Source organism: Diadema antillarum, unplaced genomic scaffold (assembly GCF_040938485.1).
Source record: "Diadema antillarum isolate AM-2024a unplaced genomic scaffold, OU_Dant_1.0 seq00000957_RagTag, whole genome shotgun sequence".
NCBI lineage: Eukaryota > Metazoa > Echinodermata > Echinoidea > Diadematoida > Diadematidae > Diadema > Diadema antillarum.
This window is the reverse complement of record NW_027271805.1, coordinates 587,790-594,261: the sequence shown is the minus strand read 5'-3', so window position 1 is coordinate 594,261 and position 6,472 is coordinate 587,790. Positions and strand designations below refer to the sequence as shown.

The 6,472-nt window shown below is 36.6% G+C and overlaps 1 long non-coding RNA gene across 1 annotated transcript; it reads right to left on the bottom strand.

The window, feature by feature from the left end:
• Positions 1–336: 336 nt before the first annotated feature.
• On the bottom strand, positions 337–6,085 carry LOC139741850 (uncharacterized). Its single transcript, XR_011711646.1, has 3 exons — positions 3,798–6,085; positions 3,014–3,144; positions 337–1,979 (listed from the first exon to the last, which is right to left on the bottom strand). It is a non-coding gene; the product is annotated as an uncharacterized lncRNA (long non-coding RNA).
• Positions 6,086–6,472: the final 387 nt, after the last annotated feature.

The following is a 6,472-nucleotide window of genomic DNA, read 5'->3' as shown; positions in this document are numbered from 1 at the left end:
TACTCATTTCAACTGCAGGTTCCATGTCATCCTCTAATACTTCATTGTTCAATACATTGATTTGACAATCACTGACAGGTTTTGTAACTTTCCTCTTTGTTGTGAGTTTTCTCTTTCTTGTCACAGGTGTTTCCATATCAGAAATATTTTGTGATGTTGACAGCTTTTGACATGAACCTGATTTTTGGATCGTTGGACATACAGATTCTACGACATCGTAATGATTGCCATTTGTGTGTTGCAAGTAAATACCTTTTTGTGATGTAATAATTCCAAACTGAAGTTTGCTCGCACCAAATAATTTCCAATTTGAACCATTATTTTCATATATATATATATCAGTATCTAGCAAATTTGATAAGGCCATTATTTCCAATTCTGTAGCCCATGTGCCATTGTTGAATACTCTTTCCTTTCCAATGTATTTTACAATATCTGTGTATCCTGATCTTAAAAGACTTACATAATCTTCCTTGTTTTGTAAAATATGTTTAACTATTGCTTTTCGAACATCACGGTGAGAATCTTCCTTGCCACATATAACATATGATATAGCTCTGTAAAAGCAATTTCCATCACCAGTAATTCTATAGATAGTCAATGGTTGTGACAGGATAGTAATATCATCCCTTTCTACCATATCTTTTTGCATATCATTACTGCTACATTTGTCATTAACCTTTATACCTAATTTGCAACAAAGCTTCTCTCTATCAGATTTATTCACAGGTCTGTACATGAGATCAATCTTTTTTATTTCTCCCACTTGTCTCACCTCAGATGCATCAATGTCCGCATTTACTGTCTCATCACATGTGTTTTGCAATGGAATTTGTGTCTCTTGCAGGTTTGATACCATTATTTGTTTTTGTGTCATTTTCCTCATTCTAACACTACATTTCTTTAATGTTAGGGTTTTAGTAATCTCACATGATAAATCATGACTTTCCTTCTTATTTTCTACACTTCTATCTGAATTCACATGGAATACAGGTAATTTCCCATTCAAAGTACTAGACAGAACAGTAGTTACACTTTCCACTGCGTCAAAATGATTGCCTCCAGTGAACAGAATATATATGGCTCTCTCAGTTGTTACTTTGTTGTAGTATCCAGGTTTCCTTGCAGACAGTATTTGCCAATTTTCTGTTCGATCATCATACACATATATATCACGATCTAGCATATGTGCCATTGAGCTAATATCAGTGTGACCAGCCCATGTTCCTAAATCCATCAATTTCTCTTGAAGAACAAAGTCCCTGACACTCTGATATTTCACTGTGTCTATCACATTTTTAAATAAATCACCCGTTTCCAGTAAATGTGCCACATTGGATTTCCTGAGAATGAAATGGTTTCTTTCGCTGCCAGTAACTACATGAGCAATACTTCTGTAAAAGCAGTTGCCATCACCCATAACTCTCTTGATATTTACAGGTTTCCCAATATACAAACTTTCATTTCTATCCTCCATTGATTCATTGGCAGTACCACTGTAACTGAAATTCAATTTATTGCACAAAGACTGTTTGTCTACGTATGTAATCGGCACAAATTTGAAATTTCGATCTCTTCTTTCTGTTGTCTTTTCAACTGAAACAAATTCAACTTCATTCTCATTCCCATAGCCATCACTGTTTACATTTACTCTGTTTTTCTTTGTTTCATTTTGAGTCTTACAGCTATCACTGTTAGTTCCTTTAACATGATCACAATGTTTTGAAATGTTGCTATTTTGATCATTTGTATTCCTCCATGCAGTATTTACTGAGTTTGATCTCTTGGAGCCACTAGTTGTCAATGCATTTTTCTTAGAATTGGATTCTAATGCCAGACCGGTTAGTTCAAACTGAGTAGTACGTAAATCACATGCCATTGATTTTGCCAAATTCAAACAGTGTACCTGTATACCTTGCCATGATGAAATGCTAAGCAAGACACTGCATCCATCTTGTACCAAGTACCCATCATGACTTCTGGAATGAGAATCAAATACATAATAACCATTGTCATGTGTAATGATTGCAAATGTACTCTCAGCAAAATTCATAAGACATGCATCATATCTGCATAGTTCTTGTTCTAAGGCTTGGCTCAATGACAAAGCACCAAAATTTGACAAATTGTTTTGATTTCCATCCAACACTCCATATTTTGATTCAGCATAGGTTATTTGAAATTTTTCATCCAGAATATGAAGTTCCTTGGGTAATTCATCTATCATTACAAGCTCTTCATTCAGTGGTGAATCCTTCTTTATGTAATAATACAACTCATTCCCAAGTGTCAGAATCTGATCAAGATCACGAGATCTCATTTCGATTCCATTCTTGGTTTGGGTGTAGAGAACTGCCACAAGGGAATTACATGCACATTGTTTGCCAGCAGTGTAACCAAATCGTTGATCACCTTGATTAAAATTTCCTTGTGCGATTGTTTTGGTCATAGGATATGATTGCCTTCTACCACATTCAGAACTTGAGAGTGAAACATGCTTACAGACGCGTTCTTCAGTCTCTAAATCACTTGCAGCTGGTTCATCATCTAATACATGTACTATTGATTCCTGTACATCATATGAATTGTGGTGGTCAGCACTTTTCGCAGAATCATCATTCATTACTATGCAGTCAGATGGATTAGTAGTTTTTTCACTTTCAGGCAAGAATATTGATTCATTACAAACTTCAGCACACTGTGTAGCTGAAACAGGTCTCTGACATGGAGAGTGAACACTTACATCTGTACAAGAATTCACAGGGAACAATTCCTTCACTGATATTTGTCTGTCACTTTCAACATCTTTTCTTTCACTGTAACATGGGTTCAGTTCATGCACATTGTGCATTCTGTCACGTTTCACTTTGGAGATATCATTCGAGCTTGTGTTGTCTCTACTTGTGGAATTACTGTCCTCATGGTCAGATGTTTCATTCTTACACAACTTTTCATTCTTTGCTACATGTTCTCCTTCAGGAATGTCAGGTTTGACCTTTCCATTATTACGCACCTGTGAGTCAGCATTTTTTTCCGGTAGCACACTTTGTCTGTTGATCTTGGTGAAACGACCTTTCTTTCTTGGTTGCCGTGCATTTCCACCTCCATAGAGCCTGTTCACATTCCAAACTTCTTTTTCAATGTCTGTGGAAGGGACAGAGGCACATGTAGTCTGATCACCATTCGGTACGCAACATTCATTACTCATATTCGGAGTGCTTTTAGCCACATCAGCCCAACTTCTCTGTGTTTTTGCATAGATCTGCTCAGTGTATTTTGCCATCACATGAGGTGACTGAACACACTTTGAATATACATTCAATACAGATTCAGTATATACCTGCAGACTATCATTTCGTTCTGTGTCCAAGTTTGCATTCACATTTTGCTTCACGAGTTTACCAGGTTCTTTTTGCTTTGTTTCTGCATTTGATTTCTTGCCCTTGCTGGTCTTGGCTCTTTTCTGTTTTTCAAGATAGTAGGCTTTCATTGCTTTGCCAATGTAGGTCACACCAGGTTGGAGAGGCACACCATTTACTGATCTCACTGAGCTCTTGTTAAAGGTCTTGGTCTTGGGATTGTCAGTCATTGTTTGGGATGTAGTCACTTTTGTCTTCCTTGATTTCACAGTTATCCAACCATCATCCACTGCAGTTTCTAATGGCTGAAATTGGCTCTTGGTCAGATTTGTCATGAAAGTCGAATCTGATTCATCTCTCTCACAATCTGCTCTTTTCTGCACACACACATTTGTCATTTCTAGAATTCCATTGTCCTTTCTTTTCACATACCGGTACCTCTTTTTCAGTCTCTTGCTTGGTTTCCTTCTCTGGTTGCAGCTCTTGCATGATGAATGTGAAACATCAGCACCAGAATCTTCATCACCAATGTCTTTGAGAAGCTCGTATCTGTTGAAATGACAGGGAATGCCAATTTTGTCAAAGATGCGATGGGCAATATTATTGCTTCCACATGCTGAACATATCCAAATCAACCTTGCATCACACAGTCTAGCCTCAGAAATAGTTCCTGTACACATCACATGAAACTGCTTGCCACAATCCTCACATGGTACTCTGCTTTCATTTTCATTGATCACATTACAACATGCATCACATTCACTGACCTCTAGATTTCTCAAGTCACAACTATGGAGGATATCTAGGATATCACCAATAACATTCTTGAATTCACTTGCTTCCATTGTCAAACTACAGGGCTTTGAAAGTAGGTACCTATTACCAAATAAATGTACTGTTCAATCAATATATTCCTTGAATCACTATACTTATATGAATCAGGTCTACCCCTGGTACTCTGTATTGCAATTGACAACAAAATTGTAGAATTGTATTGCCTTGAAAGCTAATATATACGTGAACTGTATTACACTGTACAATGTACTTGCAATGAGGCTGTGACACCAGTCCTTATAATGTTTCTACCAACAGGTGGCGCTTCTTATCTACCGAGAAAAATTATTTGTACAAGGTGTGTTGTTTAATTAGTTACTACCAACAGGTGTCGCTTTTTGTCTGCCAAGAAAAATTATTTTGTGCAATGTGTGTATTCTTAATTGTTTTCTACCAACAGGTGGCGCTCTTTGTCTATTACCTGCTAGTAATGGCTACTGCGGCAATTTCAGGAATGCGATTATAGCACTCGCACCTTTGCTTATCTTTGTGTACACCTATCTTGCCACCAGAAGAAGACTTGTATTGTCTACCGCAATAACGTTTATCACATATAATGCTTTTGTCTTAAGATGGCGCTCTTCAATTCTCTTTTACCGTAAATTCCCCACTCAAGACACCGTTTCTGAAGTGATGCAAGACTATATTTCTATTTTTAAATTTTCAGCAAACTTCTCGCCTCCTGTAAGAGAATTCTCTTTCAATTATGATTCTCTTCAATTCTGATTGCTTTATAGTTTTCACCTCCTTTACAGAATGCACTCTTTATTCAACACTCCTTAAAACTCTTTTGTTAGATTTCGACTCTTTTTCTCCTCAATTCTGACTCTTCCTCTCTTATTACTCTTTCTCTCTTTGATTCTAACTCTTTCTGTCTTTGATTCCGACTCTTTCTGCCTCTGATTCTGAGACTCTCTCTCTCTGATTCTCTTTGAAATTATTTCAAGTTCTTTCAAGATGAGTAGGATCAAAGATTCAGGTTTGCTGAAGATTCAAATTCAGTTAGAGCAGATAGAGTTTTATCTTTGTAATCACAGTCTTCTATTTGTGCAACTTTAAATATCCCAGGTTGGTTCCCTTTTTTTTACAAATTTGCCTATTTCTAAAGTATGTAATAGCAATTTTATAAGATTGTATTTACTCTAATCAAGCCCGTTTTTTCTCTATCACAATTTATATCCCAAGACAAATTCACAAATGACAATGTTTTTTAGTACTCATACTTTCAGATCTCTGTTTCTCCCTAATATCACTCTTTCCTCTTTTTAGTGTAATATCACTCTTTGTATTTAATCTCCAATATTACTCTTAACACTTATTCTGCAATTCCACCCCTTCTACTTATTCAGTTAAATCACTGGTTGCACTTTTTGTGTACTATCACTCTTTGCATTTATTTATTATGACTCTCTGCGCTTCTGTTCCAGTTTATATACAGGGGTTTCACTCGTTTCTTGTTTTCTTGATTGTATGTATACTTTCCAATTTTCTTGTTATATACAGGGGTTTCACCTGTTCTCCGGTTTTCTTGTTATACACAGGGGTTTCACCTGTTCTCCAGTTTTCTTGTTTTTTCAGGGGTTTCACCTGTTCTCTCGTTTATATACTTTCCAATTTTCTTGTTATATACAGGGGTTTCACCTGTTCTCCGGTTTTCTTGTTATATACAGGGGTTTCACCTGTTCTCCGGTTTTCTTGTTATATATACTTTCCAATTTTCTTGTTATATATACTTTCCAATTTTCTTGTTATATACAGGGGTTTCACCTGTTCTCCGGTTTTCTTGTTATATACAGGGGTTTCACCTGTTCTCCGGTTTTCTTGTTATATACACAGGGGTTTCACCTGTTCTCCGGTTTTCTTGTTATATACACAGGGGTTTCACCTGTTCTCCGGTTTTCTTGTTATATACACAGGGGTTTCACCTGTTCTCCGGTTTTCTTGTTATATACACAGGGGTTTCACCTGTTCTCCGGTTTTCTTGTTATATACACAGGGGTTTCACCTGTTCTCCGGTTTTCCACTATTACTAAAGAGGTCACTATGGGTAACGAAATTATGGTGGCAAAATCAAACTGATGATATCTGCTCTTCATTTCTTTTTTTTTTTTTATAATATAACCGGGAGGGGTAGCCATTATATTAGAGCGGAAAAACTAATATCATTTTCTTCATTCACTCAAAGTTAGCTTTCGAAGTTACTTCCTTTTGTGACCTGAGGGAAGCATAATTTTCCGAGACTTTCTTACGCAATAACACTTGCTGTCTTCCAATATAAT